This window comes from Helianthus annuus, chromosome 9 (assembly GCF_002127325.2).
Source record: "Helianthus annuus cultivar XRQ/B chromosome 9, HanXRQr2.0-SUNRISE, whole genome shotgun sequence".
In the NCBI taxonomy this organism is placed as follows: domain Eukaryota; kingdom Viridiplantae; phylum Streptophyta; class Magnoliopsida; order Asterales; family Asteraceae; genus Helianthus; species Helianthus annuus.
Window position 1 is genome coordinate 140,836,555 of NC_035441.2, and position 21,529 is coordinate 140,858,083.

Here is a 21,529-nt window from a genome sequence, read left to right on the forward strand (position 1 = left end):
AAATGGTATAAAAATGAGAGGGTTTTGGGTTGAGAGTGGGAAAAAATGGTGAAAATAAGTGAGTTTTTAAAGAAAAATGGTTTTTTTTTTTAAATTAGCCGTTGATCAACGGTAGTTTTTTGAAAATTGTGAAAGGTGCTTCGTCTCATTCGGCTGTGGGGAGCCGTTTGGGCCGAGCCGACCCTAGGGGGGCGGTGTGGGGGACCGGCGCCGGTCCTAGCCGGACCTAGCCGGCCCCCATACCCTTTAGTCCAAGAAGGAGTTTAAAAAGCTTAGCCAAACATGCCTTTACAATAACCTTCCCCACCCAATCTCTCACTTGACAACATATGCAAGCTTGAATGTCATGAACACCACTCCCTAGTTTTTCGATTAACCGGCGGTAGAACAAACATCCATCAATGAAGCGCAAGAAGTGGTCAGAGCTCGAAGAACAAACGCTCCTCACCAAATACTCCGACCTCCTCACCTCCGGAACCCTAGCCAAACTCAAAACCAGAGAGAAAAAGTTCAAACCAATCGCCGAACATGTCAACTCCATTCACCACCTCCGTGATCCGCTCAAGTTCCCCTTCAAATGGTCTTGGCGTGACGTCTCAATCAAGGTCCAAAACATGCGTCATCAGTATTTAGGAGTCAAGCAGAAAATTAGGGTTTCAGATAGGGAGTATGATTGGGAAGATGGTGAGAATCACTGGGAGAATTTCATGAGGTATAAGGAAGTTTTTGGAGATATTGAGCTTCAAGTTAATGATGACAAGAGGCTTATTAATAATAATCATAATAATAATGATAATGATGTGTTTGGTGGAGATGAGTTTTTAGGGTTAGGGTTTGATGAATTGCAAAATGATGATGAGGAGGAGGATGATAATGATGATAAAGAGGGGAGTGGTGATGATGATGATGATTCGGGTGAGACTGGTTTGAAGAAAGCGCGAAAGGGGGTTAATGGGAGGATGTTAGGGTTAGTGGGAGCTCAAATGTTGGAACTGAGAGATGTGGTGATGAGGAGAGAGGAGAAGAGGAAGGAGAGAGAGTGGAAGAGGGAAGAGAGGAAGACCGAGAGAGATTTTCGAAAGCGGAAGGAGTGTCGAGAATTGGAGTTGGAAGAGAGGCAGATGGTGATGGCGAAACGGGAATTTGAGAGCAGGGTGAGGTTAGAAATGGAGTTTGATGAGGAGAGGAGACGGCGGATGAAGGTGGAGGAGAGGTGGGAGGAGGAGGAGAGGAAGTGGAGGGAGAAGATGGTGCGTATGCAAATCGAGCATGAGAAACAGATGATGCAGTTGCATGCCAACGCTTGCCAGAATCAAATGCAGATTCTTGGAGTCATGGCGCGGTTTTTTTGTCAGTTTTTTGGATCGGCGAGTGATGGGTTGGGGAGTTTGGCTCCACAGGTTTTACAGCACCCGATTCCAGGAGGATTGGATGAGCATGGGAAGCCGGATGCTAATTCACCTTCGGAATTCTTGTAGTGTAATTTTCAACCTTCCTTGCATATAGTTTGATAAACCTTAGATCATTACATATGTTACAAATTTCTGTTGTCACTTTACTGAATATTAGCAAATAATTGTATTCTTTTTTGAATGATTTATAATGCAATTTTATGAATACAATTCTAGAATAGTTCAGTTTTTTTATTAGAAAAGAACCCAAAACGCCACCATTTATAATGTATTCAGTTTTGTGTCGTAGACTTAGAGTCACATGTTTGGAATGCTTTAGGTGTATATGTATATGATAGGATTTATAAATCTGTGAGCCAATCTCAGAAACAATCAAATGCTCTAATATTGCCATGTATTGCAGTTCAGAATCCTGAATAAAACAGCTAGATACCCTCTATATTCTTAATCTATGTATGAATCAATGCTATACAAATCTGGTGTTCATAGGCTATCTCCCGTTTCCAATGATTTAATAATCCTTCTGTGCCACGTGGCGGTTTCAGGATCAAACCTGAGCTCCCACGTAGGCCAGTAGTGCAGGTCCTGTTTCAGTGTCAACACCCTTGGCTTCCCATTCAGATGGACTGTCTTTACACGAACAAATTCTCCGTCTTCAATTTCCTGTATGCACACACACATTACTTGAATAAAGAAAAACACAAACAAAATATGAAAGAATCTTAAGCAAGTTGAGAATATGGAACATTTGTACCTTTGTGACATTGACAAAAGCATCCAAGTCAGGAGTTGGTTTTCCATTAACTTCCACAATCCATTGTTGAGCAGATAAACCGTATCTTTGCACAGGACTCCCCGAGGACCACCTGCAACAGAGTAAATTAAATTCTGCCTAACAATGATGCTGACTGTGCAAGTCAAAAAGGATCAGACCCATACTTTGTAACATATACACCATGACCCTCTTGAGGAAGAAACCCGAGAGCACGTACTGCTGGGTGAGGAGCTTGCACAAAAGATCCACACCAGTTAATTACACGTGTGTGGTACCGTTGCCATCTCTTACATCTGTTCCCACTTTAACCTGCATTTCATGTCCCTGAGAGCAAACCGTACAACAGGATTCATTAATATTTCCCACATTACTTCCTGAACAAGTGGACGAGAGTAACACGGTATCTGTATTATGATTAACCTGACGAAAGATGGTCAATTCGAGTTTTGCATCCATGTCATCATACACATCCATGGCATGGCATGCATCTTCAATATCATTAAAACATGTAACTATCTTCTTATTGATTGCAAGAACCATATCACCTTGTTTTAGTAGATTCTCAGCTTTAGATCCTGCTAAACAACCTTTGACCCGTAGAACCTGACGTCTAACAGGATCTTTCTTTACAAGAGCCTGTGAACAACAAATTTATAGAAAAATCAATTTCTGCATATGTTAAATAGAAAAAAAATTGAACAGAGTAAGGCATACTTGGATCCAGTTGGTGGTGAGCCCAAAACTTCTAGCCTTGGAAAGTAAAGTAGAACAAAACTCGACCTCTAAAACCCTAACTAGAGGCATTCGTCTTTTGATACCATTTATTACAAGTGACGGTCCTTTGGCGCCTGATATTATTTCATTAAGAACTTGGCTAATCGAATGTATCGGAATACCTCTCACTAATTGACGACCTTTAGATGAGTTCTCGCCATATTTGATCTACAATCAGGAATTAATCATCAGATTTTGTCAACCTTCTATCGACTCGAAAAGAACCAAGTTGGTACGAACCTGAGTCGGAAAGCTCCCCCATAAAGCTTTAACTCTTCCATGCTCATCAGTCAGTACTCCTGTAAAGTTGCTACCAAAGTCTGCATAAAGCAAGCAACATTGATAAGTAATTAATCAATATAAATATGTAAAAGATTCATTTGAAAAGTGGATAAGATAATGTAGTATGTACGAGTATTAAGCTCTATAACTTCCGGTGAATCAGCTGAACTTATCTTTAGAGTTGCAGATGGGTTGGTAACAACAGATTTTCTAGATTTTGCTTGTAAGCTCTTACTCAATCCCACAAGATATACACTCTCTCCACGATGCAATGCAGGTTCTGTCACAAATATAAATTAAAGAGAAAAAAAGAACGGTTAGTATACTCTATAACTAAAATGAGAAAACGTCTCAAATGTTTATCTGGTACAAGTTTTCCTACCTGGAAGAAGCTCGGCAGCTCGGACCAATGAATTACCAGCGGGTTCAATGACAGAAGGGTCATATGCAATAAGTGCGTAGTTGTGAACAGGATGCAGAAACACCACCTGAAAAGTCAAACCTTGTTATATTTATCTGCTAATAGCCGAAAACAACAGTCTGCTTTTTTGCTTTTCTTTTTTATATGGGTGCGTATATACCTCTCCGGGAATTTCGATTGGAAGTGCAGCAAAGGAAAGCATGACATCAGATGCTGATATGGCAACCGTATTCTTGTCAACTGCAACCAATCCCATTTCTTCTGAATGATATATAATCACACCAGTTCCAGTAAAATACTGTCTATTGACACCGTCAACCATACATGATGATGGTACAGAAACCTGACAAGTCATACACCAAGAAATGTTCCAAATATTGTACATCAATCCCATTAAACGAATAATAAGTGAACAGTGATTCGATGCTGAAGAAATTACCGTTAGCATGACAAGAGTTGGCTCTATTACACGCTCAGCAACGGAAGCATTACCAGAGTCTGATGATGTGTCATGATCATTACTCACGACTATATCTCCTGGCGATGTTGAATCTTCCACCTCAGCAATCACATGCTCAGAGCTACTAATGTTCATACCGGCAACACCATTAGCAACTTGTATAATGGCAGAAGATGTAAGTTGGGAATCGGAGGGCAGGGCCGGCTTTCGTATCCAAATACCAGAATTGTCATCACGGGTATATATTTGAGGTGAAGCATACCACTCATGCCGATCCACTGTAACAATAACAGACTGCAACCAAAACAAAGTAAAAATGACAGCAACATGTTTCTATCAACGAAAAAAAAAAAACGATATTCTACCAACATTAGTATTAGATACCTCCGTTCTATGGCGATCTTTGTAGTTTATGTATTCCAATGGAACCCTAGCTCCTCTAGAGAGCTTGGATAGAACATTAATGAAGTCTTCAAGATTTGAAACGTCTTCATTGGCTAATCTCTTAATAATGGCATGCTGTTGGACCCCTGCTTTATGAAGCATGTAACTGCACATGGAAAATACAAATTATAATGGTTAAAGTGTTCAACATTACACATCCAGAGTAGAGCAAAGAGAAAGCATTTATATTAATGTAATTAAAAAAAACAACTATATGAAAGAAGTTACCCAGGTTTTGATACATATACAAGACCACAGGGAAAACGAAAATTCCTAGCTTGTTGATACGAGAGCGGGTGTATAACCCCACCACTAACTTCCAAAAAGTAGTTTGGAGTTATGGAGTGTAAGTCTTCAACCTGAAAAAATAAAATATGATAATATTCTCTGTAAAGCATAGAACATAGATGTAAGAGACCGGTCACTCACCACCAACTGAACGGTCAAAGACGTCCCACCCCTTGCAAACTCTAACTCGACATTTTGGCCCACACTGTCATCAAGTAACATCTCCATCTTCAGAAACTGAGTAATCACCTGCAAAATGGCTTATATTTATTTATTGAAGCACAGTTTTACAAATAAGTAAGAGCACCTAAATCAAATATTAAAGATTGTTTATTGTGTATTCAAATGAACTGAATGTTTCAATTTCTGATTATTGCTTAAATAACCACAACTGTCAAGGGACAATATGGTGAAATAACACATACCTCCCCATTCATGCGAACAAGCACATCACCAGGCTCCAAATGGTCATAAGCTGGGCCACCTGGCACCTACACCATGCCCATGATGATGTCAGCCATGAATGTATAGCTGAACATGTAGATAGCAATTTTACAATACAAACTGCAAGACTTACCACAGAATTAACTACAAGCATCCCCGTTTCACTTAGTGGAGATGATTTGCGAACCAACTAAAAAAAAAAACAAACCAAATACGAAAACGTGAGAACTTAACGTTTCCTTTGCATAAACGAATCAACAAATAAAGTTGAATAAAAACCAAATGACCTGCTCTGTTTCACTTTGCAAACCAAGCCGACAGGTCTCATCAAATCCTTTGTGGACAAAGGTTGCCTAACAGAAACAAGAGATCTATAGTTAAAACATTAAGTTTAATAATATATGTAATCAACTTTTAGATAATGCAACCAACAAACCTGGATTGTACCACGAGGTATTGTAACAGCCTCCCACTTATCTTGACACAAATCTCTCCCTTTTTGCAACATATTTAAAGCCCTCACCACCTGCAAATTCAAATTTCAGAATTTTGTGCCTCTTTTAAAAACTCCCTGCAGCCTGTCTGTATGATTCCTTGGACAACATTACATTTCTTGTTCCAACATATTAATTTCAAATTAAAAATTCAAAACACACGAGCATTTTTAGAGCCTGACAGACACCACAAAAAAAGCGTAACATGTTGTCACAACATAACCCAGCCGGACACCCTTGTTTGTACTTACTCGTTCTAAAGGAAAGAAAAATGCTGAGGAACTAGAAGTGTTGCTGCCAGCATTTAATGCAACAGCCTTTCCTTGCCAATTGATGACTGGGGATCCACTCGAACCACTTTTAGTACCTGAAGCTGCCTGTTGTGGAGGGAAAAAGAATAAATCAAAATAACATAGGAAATCCAAACTACTTGATCAAAGCCAACAGTAACAGGACTAAAACACATAGATAAACAATGCAGTGCAAAATTTCAACCCGTTTACCTGAAAATGGGTGGATTACGGCTACATTTTATCTCCAAAGTTTAACCTCAATTAACTATTGTTTGTAGTCATATTAAATATAAGGGTTAATTGCCCGGATGGTCCCTATGGTTTGCCATTTTTTCACCTTTAGTCCTCAACTTTCTAAAATTACATGTATGCTCCCCATGGTTTGATCGTTTGTTACTCAGATAGTCCCCTGAGTGGATGTCAATTAGTTTGCTCAGTTAAGTTGGTGTAAAATGACTAAATTGCCCTTACTTCTAATAATAATTATAAAATGTGATTAATAATTAAATTTCAAGTGGGTCCCACAGTGTATTTCAAGAAAAAAACTAATTAACAAACACAACATAATCCCAATCCAGACCACTGCAATGTGCTCCTCCGTCCAGACCATCGCACCGATCACCGGACCACCACCACACCGGGACCACCATCACTCCACCTACACCTATCCACAACCTTCTAGCAGACCACCTCTCCCTCCGCTTTCCCCAACTACACGCCGCCACCATGGCCACACAACACCGACAGCGACCTTCGTAAATCCCCATTCGTCCCATGGCAGCCACACTTGAAAACTCTCAGTTGCGTCTCAAGCCAACGCCGATACTCTAGATCCATCACCTCGATTGAAAATTATAAAACTTTAACTGAAATCTGAGAGTTTGCACCTTTCCAATGTAGTAAACATCAAAGTTACAAATTTCAAAAGCTAAGCCTCAACGTTGGAGTAACTACATTTAGAAAAAAATGACTTATTAATTACTAATAGATAATCATAAATAGTGAAAATAAGATGAAAATATGCAAGATTGGAGCGAACAGATCACAAAACATACCTCTGCATATGGAGGAGGTGACAGTGGACGGTTGACTGGTTGAGTTCTTTACCGGCCACTGATGGAGGTAATGGAGTGAGTGCAGAGAGGATGTCAGCTACGAAGGAGGACGGTCAAAAAGTCTGTTCATGGGTGAGACTTTTTGGGGATGATTTATTTGAAGGATTTCTGGACGGTGGTGGTGACGGATGCTGATTTTGTTATGCGAAGAAGAAGAAGTTGTAAGGGGTACGGTGGGGTGGAGGCGGGGATTGGGTGGGGTGGGGATATAATGATATGGCCATTAATCTGATTTTTATGTTTATATTAAATGATCTATTATTATAATTATTTAAAGTAAGGATAATTTAGTAATTTTATATCAACTTAACTCAGCAAACCAACTGACATCCACTCAGGGGACTATCCGAGTAACAAAAGATCAAACCATAGGGAGCATACATGTAATTTTAGAAAATTGGGGACTAAAGCTGAAAAAATGACAAACCGCAGGGACCATCCGGGCAATTAACTCTAAATATAATGTTGGCGGGTCAGCCAAGAGTCACCCATTTTGACTGACCCGCCCATGTTACCGTCTAATCGTCAATATTAATGCAAAAATACTTTTTCTCACCCATTCGGACCCAAAACTAATAGCATTGGTAGTAGCAGGAAACACACCTGTATGTAGAATGTATTGCAATCGTTGTAGCCATCTCTGCAACAAGAATATGTCTTATAGTTAACATGTGATGAATGGCAGCAAATCCTATAACTTAACTTGAAAACTACCAACAAATGTTTCAGGAGTGATACATATAAGGAAAATATTATGAAGCATCATACTTCTTATAATGTGGCGCGTCCCTATCCAGACGAGCAAGAGTACCAGCCAAAATAGAGATCTATAGGTTTCAGAGAAAAAGACACAACCAAAGATATAACTTAATATAAAGGAGATGGTAAATAGTAAAAGAAATACATGACACGTTCTACTTATGAATCCATAAACATAAAAATATACTTATAACAACAATACCTTCTCTCTACTATCATTACCAACAACTCTAATTTCGAGTCCAACGGAAGCAGCTTCAGGAGCAAGAGGTATCTCTTCGTAGCTCAGAAACTTCACTGCAGCAGGATCATAGCGAAAGAATCCAAAATCGTGAACCTGAAATTGCAAAAGCATAATAACATTGTAATTTGTAATCACCACACACAGCTGTCAAAACACATGAATGGTCTATTAACCAACTCACAGGATCTCTATATATTGGATAAACAGGAATCTCTTCACGATTAACAAACATAGCTTCCGCTGTCACAGGACCTACAAAATATACAATCACTCAACCTAGATAGTCAAATTAAAGTTATTCTGACCATTAGGGCTGTGCAAGTAAACTGAACAAACACAAACAGGACCTTGTTCGTGTCCATTCGTTAAGGAAATAAATGTGTTCACCAATTGTTCATAAACACTTTCCGAACGAGATTTTCTGTTCGTTGTCAATCTTAGGTAAAGAACACAAACATTCATGAACAGAAACAATATGCATAACTGCAATACTCAGGGCCGGACCGTTAGGCTTTCCACCTTAGGCATGGGCCTAGGGCCACCAAAAAATAAGGGGCCTCCATTTTTTAGTAAGTTATTATATACATACAGTATGTGTGTTAAGGCACAAATTAACAATAAAATTGCAAAATAAAACCAATTTTCTGTTAGAAAAAAAGGCCCAATTTCAAAGGTCCACTTTTTAATGAACTTCTTCCCCAAAACAAAGAAGTGTTGGTTGGTTTAAGAGGCTAATGAATGGAGGTAGAGAAAATTATTTAAAGTGAACCTGGTTTGACGACATGGCGGTTAGTGAGTATAATTCCGCGACGCTTATCAACAACAAAGCCCGTAGCATGGCCTGAAGTTGCGGATTGGGTGTCAAAAGCTCGGGTGGCAGTGGTTCGAAGAACCACCACCGCCGGAACAACCTTCTGCAGTGCATTCCGCCAATGGTTCTCTTTCATATCCATAGACAACACTTCATCATCCTTCCTTTCCAATGACTCCTCCTCCATCTCCGCAGTCAATTTACCTTCATCTTAGTCAATAATAGGGTATATATATATTTAAGATATTTTATTAATTGCATTTGAAGATTTGTATTTCCTATTTGTAATATATTTAAGAGTAAATTACGATTTTGGCCCCTGTGGTTATATCACTTTTACTTTTTTAGCCTATTTTTTAACATCTGAGCCCTCTACGTCTTTTTTTAATCCTTTTGGCCCCTAACACTAACATCATCCATTAAATGTTAGGGCCAAAAGTATTAGAAAAAAAGACGTTAGGGGCAAAAATGTTAGAAAAAAAGACGTTGTGGCTCATATGTTAAAAAAAATTACTCTATATTTAAGATATTCATACTGATTTTAGTTGATTTGTATTTCATTTTTTTGAACGGTTTTTTTTTTTTTTTTGAACGGTTGTATTTCATATTTGTAAGATGTATTATATAAGGTGAAGATTAATGGAAAATAAATCAAGTTTGATAATTATATCTTTTATATTGTCACAACAACACTCTTTAAGGACAACCCTAATTGAAAAGTCATCGCCAATCTAGACGTTTCTTCATGTGATGACGTTTGAATATTATATAATAACAAAGTTTGAGAGCTCTTATTAACACTTTAAGTTATCCGGTGTTTCATGACTTACATATGTCGGTCTTCACCATTATTTAATTAATATAGTTTGTTATGATCATAAGTAATAAGTGGTAACAGACCATATATTCATATGAGTCATCTAAATCGTTTAGGATAATAATAGTAATTTGTATCTTTTACTTGAATTATTAAATTGGTTCCATAGCATTGAATTAAAGTATTCAACTTATGTTGTTTTTATTGGTTGCAGAATTGAAATTTTGGATTCATGTTATAATTTGTGTATTATTGGATTGGAGTATATGGACGTGTACAAATTTTGGCTATTTTATTATTTGAGATTATTATTGTTAATAAGGTTGTAGGTAAACTTACTTTCGATGTTTTTTTATGAAATTTTTTTATGGATTAAAAAACCTGGCTTTTCATATGCAAATTCTAGAGACTTTCCTTGCATGTCTGTGACCTTGTAGGTTCTACAACTATTTTTGTAATGGGTTATATAGAATAAAATGTTAAAACTCGAAATGGGTTGTGGTTCGTAATAGACATTATAATTGATTTGGATATTAGCCGGGACACCTGCCGCAACACGCGGACATTCCTGCTAGTTACATAAAAGTTATGCAAGCACAAACATAAAGTCATGACAAAAAAATATTTATATAACAATCTAGCTTTCAGTACAAACATAAAGTCATGACAAAAAAATATTTATATAACAATCTAGCTTGTAGTAAACTGACAATCATACCCTTTGTTGAATGTTTACTTAATGGTGTAAAGTGTAAACATGCTAAGTAAACTTTAAACTTGATTAGGTTTGAGCTTCACTCAACTAACTTAATAGAGCTTAAAGACACACACTTGTTATACGAGCATCACGTGGTGCCCTTGAATCCACAATAACCAATATTATGTCTTCAAGGTAGAACGGTTTTATACAGATTTAAATCAATCAGAGAGAGACCTTAACTAATGACCAGTAAGTTGTAGAGGTGTGATCACTCACGCATATTCAACTCCCTTGTTTCGGTCATAAGTTACAACTCTATGATTTTTATTATTTCTTTACGTCTATAACTAATTTTTATACATGTTTATAATTATATATAACATATTATTCAGTTTTTAGCATGATTATACATATCCATAAGTATAACATTCTTATACAACGTGTTCAAAATTTAATGTATTTATTTCAATTCTAAGGCATTTATAAAATATGTTATAATTAGTTATGTTCAAATTTAATATTTTTATAATAATCAATTCTAAGAAGAGATTTTCAAGAATTATGTAAACACTTGTAGCTTTAATTTTACATTATACATATTATACATATTAGTTTAGAGTTGTGATGAACAGTGTTTGATTTCTTTATTGATAAAAGAACATAATAGGTTGTAGAATTTAGATTTATGAATTTAGTTATAATTATAAAAATGAGTTTGACTATTATTTTACTATTTTTATTTTCAGTTAAAATTCTTTTAGCTTTTATCATTTTCTTTTCCAACGTAGGGGATTTTTTATCTCGAGTAAGTGGGTATAATTTGCGAGTTAAGATGTTGTAACACGTGCGTGTAGGTTATATTTTTACATTTGTGTTTTTGCGCGTCAATTGCCTCATCGCAACACGCGGATCCTAAGTCAACTTAATAATTTTTTTTATATGTTTTTAAGTTTCATGTTAATTTTTTACGAATGAACAATGTTTGATTTCTTTATTGATAAAAGAACATAATAGGTTGTAGAATTTAGACTTATGAATTTAGTTATAATTATAAAAATGAGTTTGACTATTATTTTACTATTCTTATTTTCAGTTAAAATTCTTTTAGCTTTTATCATTTCCTTTTCCAACGTAGGGGATTTTTTATCTCGAGTAAGTGGGTATAATTTGCGAGTTAAGATGTTGTAACACGTGCGTGTAGGTTATATTTTTACATTTGTGTTTTTGCGCGTCAATTGCCTCATCGCAACACGCGGATCCTAAGTCAACTTAGTAATTTTTTTTATATGTTTTTAAGTTTCATGTTAATTTTTTACGAGTTAACACGTCACAACATGCGTGCATGATTCAACGTTATTACGTCTACTTATTGCTTTGTTTAACGGCCCCGTAGTGAAACACGGGTCTTAAATACTAGCATATGTAAAATAAGAAGTTATTAGCTATAATATAAATAAGACCCTTAATTTGAAAGTTTTTTTCCTATATATCTTTTAATCAGTTGCACTGAAATAAGTTAATAACAAATTACCAATGGTCAAACAACAAAAAATAAGTGGCTTAGCATAAAAATAAATAAGATCTTAAATAATTATGAGGTTATTTGAATTGTATTTAAACAATACAAAAACATATAAGGTTAACATTTTTGTTTAATATTTTTTCCTCCACATTATACGTAACACCTCGAAATTTTTGCGTCCAATAATGTATTGACACGTGTCATAAGTTTACACGTGGTATTAAATACTAAATAAAGGACTAAAGTTGACAAACATTGAAAGTATGTGAATCCGAGGGTTAAAAATATCAACGAGAGATAAATATACTGTACAGTAACCCTAAATGATGCTCGTACCTTCAAACGAATAAATCATGGATCGTACGGAACGAAATGTGGAAGAAAGTGAGAGATTACAAACTACAGGGGTTAAATGTGTCAACATGTTTAAGTTATACCTCTGAGTGACCCTTTAACAAACCCGAGGCTTTGTAACAGTAAATAACGCTCACTAGAATATACGATATAAATTTCGCGAAGTTCCGTTTTAAAACGAGAAAGTTATGATCGAATTCGTATGCAAGGGGTTAAAAGCGTCAACAATAAAAGTTAAGACTTTTCGGGTAGTAATAAACTAACCGAGGATTTAACGTCAAGGGTAAAAGTCACGAGGCCCTTATACGTAAATTAACGAAGCCCAAAATGCAAAGTTACCCCTTCGAAACCGAAAGGCCAGGGCAATAATTACAAAAGATTTGAAAATCTTGAAAAACAAGTCTCAGGCGGGCCGCGTTAAAGAATCAAAGGATCTTACGCGGGCCGCATTGTCAGTAAAGATATGGGCTCTGACGTATGGATTCAGGCGACCCGCGTAAAGGTTGCATGATCCTTAACGCGGGCCGCGTCAATGCCCCAGATACAGAAAACGTGGACAGAAGCACTGTTTGGTGTCTTAACCGACCTTAAAGCCAATAATGAGAGCATGGGCGCCCCCTAAACGTCCCCTAGCACTCAGGGACAGTTGTTGATCATCCATGAACAATTATAGGCCTTGTTGTAATGATCTCATGCTCCAAATTTCACTATAAAAGGCTTTGTTGTGCACACTTTAGAAACACACCTAAATCTGCTTTCTTGATCACTTCTGGAGCTCAAGAACACTCTTCTAGTATCTCTGGTCGTATACCAAACTTCTGTAAGTGTGCCTAACCCTTTGTGGTTTAGTTTTTACATAGTTATAGCTTAAAAGTCAATCCGTTGTAATTAACGATTGACTTAACGATAAATCACAAATGGTCCAGTGGTTTGTCGAATCAAAGGTAGTTATATGTTGGTAATTATGTGGGCATTAAACCCCTAAAAGGGCACCCTCTGATTCCCACTCTAACTAGTCCGAATGTCGAGTCAAACTTGCTTAGAAAAAGTCAACAGAATGCTAAATTACGATTTTATGCATAATCAGTAATGTAGATGGCGTGTAACCTATTTTAACACTCATACAACATAATAATAAGTATATTAACTAGTCTAAGCTTGTTTAATCCGACCGTTTACTGTTTTGACCCGGTTCGGAACCGAAAGTCGTAAATCTTTGACTTTTGCTTTGACTTCAGTTCTGACCCGTTATGGTATGATTTAGATATGCCTTAGGACTCTCTTAGGACCAGGTTACATGATGGTATAACCCTCTGTGACCGGTTCGTTGTTTGTCCGAGTCTTTTACACATTTCCGTTAAAAGCTCAAAAGTTGACCATAACGCCCTTTTTACTTTAAAACGAGGATTTTGGATATGTGAAAGGACAATAACCTTAGCTACTGATTTCTAAGCATGTCCCTAAAATTTCACGTCAATCTGAGGTCTAGAATAGGAGTTATGCTAAATAGCGCAATTACGGAAACTTTAGTAATTAAACGGCGCATTTAGCGTAAGGCCTATCTAAACCCAAGTTTCGACACCAAACCTTTTACACACTGATGTAAAATAATATTTTGAGATTTTTAATTATTTTTAACCTGCTCATAACCTGCAGTTATGGCATTGATTCGGTAAATACCGAATATACCCTTTTTGGACATAACTTGAGTTCTACATGGTATTTTGACCCGATTCCAGTTGCTACTGATTTTAAATAATAAATAGAGTATTTTGTACTTTATAAACTGTTTGGAAAACTCAGATTTCCTGTAGAACTCAGAAACCTCTTTTATAATCTTTAAAATGACCGAAATACCCCTACGGGGCGTATATTGGATTTAAACTCGTTACGGGCATAATGGAAGGTATCCTACTGATACCACAACCTCTTTAGAGCATAGTAACTTAGGAAACCTGTGTAGGACTCCTACGGTTACCCGTTACGCCTTTTGCGCGCACGGTTCGGTTTATGTAACTAGTTTACATAAATTAGCCGAAACGGGTCAAACCTTATCGTTTTTACTTCAAAATCCAGAGTGTGGTTATATTACCCATATAAAACAAGTCTTCAAACCTGTTGGGTCCAAACCACATTCCATTCCCGGTTTTCGCCTTTCACGCGATTAAACCGTAATTATCCTTTGAAACTGACCGGTCTAAGCTAAGGCTAAACTAAAGACCCGTTAGGATTCTAATAGGTTGTTATAAACCTTCGTTCCAGAATAGGAGACCAGTAAAAGATACTTGCATTTGTTTATTGGGGTTATTATTTGCTTAGGTAAATACTTTTAACTTATTTTCCGTTATACGGGCTTGGGTTATGGTATATAAAAATACCGCTTGGTCGGGCAATTGACCCCAACTCATTAGTAGTTGGGTATTATCAATGTGACCCGTTTAAAAATTTGTTTTGTTGGCTTTACGCCTTTGGGAGCTTAATGACCATGTCCCGGATATCCTTGGCAGCATTTTACAAAATGGCCACGACCTTGACACGCGGGTGTAGGCGTACACCCGACAATGTGTCCAAAATTATAAAGGTATAACCGTTGGATTTCCCGCCACGGTTTTATGCTATGTGGTGTGTCAATTAACCTTAAACCTGGCACGACCCGAGCGACCGAACGCATAGTGAACATGTAATTCTTTTACAAGATTTAATTGATAAATTATCCCAAGTTATAAAGAGTTTGTGCCTTGTGCATTCAAATCAATTTTTATTAAACATTTTACGAAAGTGTCGGTTGAATGTATTTACCAGTGTAAACTGACGTATTTTCCCCAAAAAGATTAAATGCAGGTTCTACACGTAATATGTTGGTCACTCCTTAGCATCGTTAGAGTCTCGCAAGCTTGGGATGCCGTTATCTGTTGAACAATATTTTTCTATTTTATTTTGATCCCTTGTGGATTCATTTCAACTACTTGTGATACTTGGATATTACATTTGATGGTTGAAATATAATCTATCTTTATGCTTCCGCTGTGCATTTAAATATTGTGTGGTTTGACTATATTGTTGCCAACTACGTCACGGTAATCCCCCACCGGGCCCACCGGTGAAACACGTGGAAATCGGGGTGTGACAGGTTGGTATCAGAGCCAACGTTGAGTGAATTAAACACTATTCTTATGTGTTTAATCTCAATGACACAATTGCACATACTTGAGTCTAGACAAGAACATAGGACAAATTCGAATTGTTATTCCAGTTTGTCTTTTATTGTTTATTGTGATTTAAAAAATTTGTTAAGCAGGAAATATGCCACCAGCAATTAGAAGAGGAGGAAGAGGCAAAGGGCCGATCACTACTCACAATGATCACGAGGTCGGACCTTCACATATGCGAGCTTCTTCCAGCACAAGAAGTGAAGAACCTCAGAGGCGTAGAAGAAACCTCTTTGAGCCCGCAAGACGGTCTACGTCACACAGTTCGACACCTTCATACCGTCACTCTTTTGGACCAAATTCGGAGAACGAGCCCAGTAACCCTCAACCTTCGTTTATACCTCTCCAGCGTTCTGTTTCGCACCGTTCTTATGGCGATCCTACTCCTTTCTTCCAAGGCCAGTTCAACCCGGCTGATTACGTCCAAGAACCAATAGGTTATAACCCTTTAGGACCAGAAGATCACTTTTCTGAAGACAGCGCGATGGATATGGACGAGGACACGGATCCCATCGAACCCGCAAGAGGTACTCCCAACCATCCTATCGAGATCTCTGATGGGTCATCCTTTCATGGAACACCCTATCAGGGTCCCGACAGTTATCAGGCGAGGTTTAACCAGTGCGAGTGGTACTTTACACCCTCTCACCATTCATCACCTCACCAGCAGCAACAGGATCCTTCCGAGGATTCGCGTTTTGTGGCAGTTACGTCACCGCCTCCACCGACACCAGTTCATCAAGCACCTCCAGATCCGCTAAGGCGTAGGAGATCAGGCGCGCGGATGTCCACCCGAGGAGGGGAATTCCACTTTAGCACCCCTCGCCACTCGAGTGCAAGTCATTATCCGCCGTTGCCTGAAGAACCACAATTAGGTGGACCTTCGAGCCACCCTGCAGAGGTGAATTCTGCACCAGTTGCACCACCTCCACCACCATTCGGCTACGATAACCCGATACCTGCGTACGCCGTTTCCACCGCGTACAATCCATTTGAGCAGCCAACTCATACTCACTACAACTATATGGGTGGCGACCCATACATAGAAGCGACGACAAATTACTACGCCCTTCATCCTGAGATACCTTATGAAACACCTTGGAGAAGGGGACACTCAACTCACGGGTACCCAATACCTACTAGAACTCCGGTTCAGCAACCATCGCAGCAGCCACGTTTTTCCCCACCGGAGTAGGAAGAAATCCTTCACCGTTTAAATAGGGTAGAACGAGACTTTGAGCAAGAACGAAAGAACAATCGTGGATTCCTTAAAGGTCTAGCAAACCTACTAAAAGGGAAGAAGAAGCGAGATCATTAGTCTTTATATGTTCTATTATATTTCCTATTTTAAATCAAGTCCCTGTGTGGACATTTATTTGTTTAGTCCCTGCGTGGACATTTATAGTGTGTAGTCCCTGCGTGGACAATTTCCTTTCAGTCCCTGCGTGGACTTATCTTTTTGTCCCTGTGCGGACATCTATTCTTGTATTTGGTCCCTGCGTGGACTTGTTTTCTGTAAACCTCTGCGTAGGTATTTGTCTATTGAAAGTCCCGCTTAGGGCAGTGTGTAATCATTATTATGATTAATGGAATGTTAAGTTTATAAATTTCATTTTTGTCATTTTAATACATTATTATATGAAATAAATTAAAAATCATTCATTTTAAATTAATCTGCCTAAATAAAGAATCTTAAATGGTGAGACCTAGCCTGGTGTCATAATAAGACCCGACCAAGATGGTGAGACCTGAGTAAAAAGTTCAGATTCCTGTTAACCTCTGTAAACATGTTAACATTCTTGGCAGATGTGATTCGTTAAAATCACACGCGTCATTCTTATATAAGAATCCTTCAAGGATTCCAAGACCTAAGTTAATGACTTATAAATCATGGGTTTAAATCATCAATTAAGATGATTACCTGTCAATCACCCATTAGTGATGTAGTGCCTACGGGCCATACTTATTGTCATATAAGACAAAAGACAGTTGTAGTCTATGACTCCCTGTCAGAAAAGGTAAAAGAACTATAGTTCAAACCTTCATGCTTTGATTCTATGAAATCCTGGCTGATAAAATAACACGTCCTTGTGACTAGGCTTTTGTGCCACTAACAATATTGTTTAAAATTAGGATAAGTTATATTCAAATCCTAAATACTTTTAACACGTCCTTGCATTGTTTATTGAGGTTATTACTTGCTCAGGTAAATACTTTTAACTTATTTTTTCGTTATACGGGCTTGGGTTACGGTATATAAAAATACCGCTTGGTCGGGCAATTGACCCCAACTCATTAGTAGTTGGGTATTATCAATGTGACCCGTTTAAAAATTTGTTTTGTTGGCTTTACGCCTTTGGGAGCTTAATGACCATGTCCCGGATATCCTTGGCAGCATTTTACGAAATGGCCACGACCTTGACACGCGGGTGTAGGCGTACACCCGACAATGTGTCCAAAATTATAAAGGTATAACCGTTGGATTTCCCGCCACGGTTTTATGCTATGTGGTGTGTCAATTAACCTTAAACCCGGCACGACCCGGGCGACCGAACGCATAGTGAACATGTAATTCTTTTACAAGATTTAATTGATAAATTATCCCAAGTTATAAAGAGTTTGTGCCTTGTGCATTCAAATCAATTTTTATTAAACATTTTACGAAAGTGTCGGTTGAATGTATTTACCAGTGTAAACTGACGTATTTTCCCCAAAAAGATTAAATGCAGGTTCTACACGTAATAGGCTGGCCACTCCTTAGCATCGTTAGAGTCTCGCAAGCTTGGGATGCCGTTATCTGTTGAACAATATTTTTCTATTTTATTTTGATCCCCTGTGGATTCATTTCAACTACTTGTGATACTTGGATATTACATTTGATGGTTGAAATATAATCTATCTTTATGCTTCCGCTGTGCATTTAAATATTGTGTGGTTTGACTATATTGTTGCCAACTACGTCACGGTAATCCCCCACCGGGCCCACCGGTGAAACACGTGGAAATCGGGGTGTGACATTATATATATATATATATATATATATATATATATATATATATATATATAAAACGAAGTTGTACCCGAGGTAAAATATAGTTTGTATCGTAAACTATATGAGTGTCACTATTGTATCGATACCATGACTAACGACAAACCGAAACACATTAGATTGTGCAACATCGGTACTGATATCAGTATTATCGAAACTAGTATTCGTTTTTATTATTTTCGATTAATGTATAACACGTGAGGAGTGTATATCTCGACTTTATTTTTTAACTTTTCTTTTTTCCTTTGTTGTAGCACGTATTGGTATCATAACGAAACGAATAGATGTCGGCTAAAGTCCCGCCACGAAGCGAGGGAAACCCCACTAGTTACATATAATTCATAACATACTTAGACCACGTAAGTTACTCTTGTAATAAATAAAACCAATCTTAAGGATTTTACAAACCTTGTTGTCTAACAAGTCCTGTGTGAATATCTTCAACATGCACGAGCTGAACTTCAATTCTTAACATCCAATTAAAAACACATAAAAAGTCTTAGTTTAATATGTGCCTTATTTTGCAAATCCATTGAACTCACCTTGAAAGACACTTTATAACTTTTACGAAGCATCACTAATCAAAACACTTAATCATCAATACGATAAAAGGATCGTCCCCAAAATTTCTAAAAAATTAAGTCTTTGAGCGAGTTGAAAAAAACAGGTCCCTATAATAAAAAGTAAATAACTCAATTTTAAAAAGAAAAGACAAATATATTTGAATTAGTACATATTTACAGACAAAAGATCAAATACAAAGTATCTTATCGTATAAAACGTACGAATGGAGTGAAAAGTAAAAAAAAAAAAAAAAAAAAGCGCAGTGGTTTTTCGTAACTATTTTACTCGTAGGGTAATTATTAAAATTACTCTACAAATGATCTTATGGGGTAATTTTAATCTTGTAGGGTAATTTTGTAGAGTATTATAATTACTCTACAAATGATATTGTAGGGTAATTTTGATAATTACCCAACGAGTAAAATAATTACAAAAAATTACACCGCGTTTTTTTACCTTTTTCACTTTATTCGTACGTTTTCTACGATAAGCTTATTTTTACATGATCTTTACTCTATATTTATATACTATGAAAATAAGAGTAAATAAAAAATGGGTTTCTAAAATAGAATTAAAAAATGTATAAAAATTAAAAGAATATAAACTAGTGGGGTAAGACCCGTGCGTTGCACATGGTGGAAACTTTGTGTGTTTTGATGGACCCACTATAGCAAAAAAAAAACCTAAAGAATATTGTCGTGATATGCTCAAAATGTGCATGCTTCATTAGTTTTTTTAATAATAAGAAGGGAAGAAAAAGCTATTTCAAGAATTATTAAAAATTGTTAGTTAGATTTAGTTTAAATAATAAATAAAACAAAAAAAAGGAAATAATAAGTTGGTGAAAAACGAAAGTGGATAAATTTGTTTGAAGCAACCTAAAGCATGTGTTTATGTAATCGAACACGCGTATGAATTTTGCAATCCTTCTAAGTGAAACTGAAAATCACACCTAATACTTTGATGAATGATTTTGAAACTGTATAAATAAATACACACTTAATATACATATAATTTTTATATAAAAAAAGTTTCGGCCCCCGCGGAGTCGGGGCTCTGAGCGGTCGCCCACATCGCCCTCTCTTCAGGCCGACCCTGATAATCAACAACACACTAGTATGATTAATACGAATCAAGGTTTAGGCATATATGAATATAGACCCATTTTAACTATTCCTATAGATGCATCATTTTATCTTTAGCGATACGAGTCTTGTACACGAAATAAACAACATAACAACTTATAGAATCAACTCAAAAAGGAATGAGTTCTTGTTTTCTATCACACATTTAATATTAGGGTTCGCTCATATTGCATGTCCGTTTATAACATCTAGATGGATGATACCTATCTTCTTTCACAAATCACAACTTAACTCATTTTTTAAATTGACCTCTTAAATTAATTTGTTTGCATTTTTTTTTGTAAATGGAATGTTACAAATTCTATAGCCTATAGGAAAACATTGTAAGCAATGGACATCTGAAATATAAATTTTATATTAAAAAGTATTTTAAGACTTATGAAATGTTTATATAAAATTTAAAATTATTAAAAAAAAGGTTTCTATATGATTTTTATGTATGTTTATATGAACCAGGCTATTTATGTTCTGTAAAGGAGGCACACAAAGTTAGATTAAACAGAAGAAGAATGGCTAAATGGAAATGCTCGAGCAGGCATGTTTTCTTTTTCGTTTGATTTCAACAAAAAAAACTTAAAAAATATAAATGTCAGAAGTGGGATTTGAACCCACGCCCTCTCTCGAAGACCAGAACTTGAGTCTGGCGCCTTAGACCACTCGGCCATCCTGACTTTTGTATCTAACTTCCCTTATTTAAATATGAAATTTTAAAAATAAAACCTTCAGTAATTTTGTTCATTTAACAGATTAATGACTCTGTGCAACTTGAGTAAACAGTAGATTCATTTGAAGAAATGATGAAAGGGGATCAATTAGGGATGACAATGGGTCGGGTTTGGGACGGGTTTAGGTAATCCCAAACCCAAACCCGATTAAATAAGCTTGACCCAAACCCGTCTCAAAACCCGGCGGGTTTCTAGCGGGTAAATACCCATCGGGTATCGGGTATACTCGCGGGTTTCGGGCAAACCCGATAATATAGAAAGATTACTTGTTGGGTATACTTATCTCAAAACCCATTGGGTATCTATCCGGTAACTACTAACCGGTACATTTTGTATTGTTATTATAAAAATATGTATCAAATAACTACAATGTATACAGAATAGAATACCTATATGTGTAAAAAATGGATGTATCATATATATACATA

The 21,529-nt window shown here is 36.9% G+C and overlaps 1 non-coding gene and 1 pseudogene across 1 annotated transcript; both read right to left on the reverse strand.

Moving 5' to 3' along the window:
- Positions 1-1,734: 1,734 nt before the first annotated feature.
- LOC110878960 lies at positions 1,735-9,227 on the reverse strand (annotated as a pseudogene).
- An 11,736-nt stretch (positions 9,228-20,963) lies between these two features.
- Positions 20,964-21,047, reverse strand: TRNAL-CAA. The gene has a single exon. It is a non-coding gene; the product is annotated as a tRNA-Leu (tRNA).
- Positions 21,048-21,529: the final 482 nt, after the last annotated feature.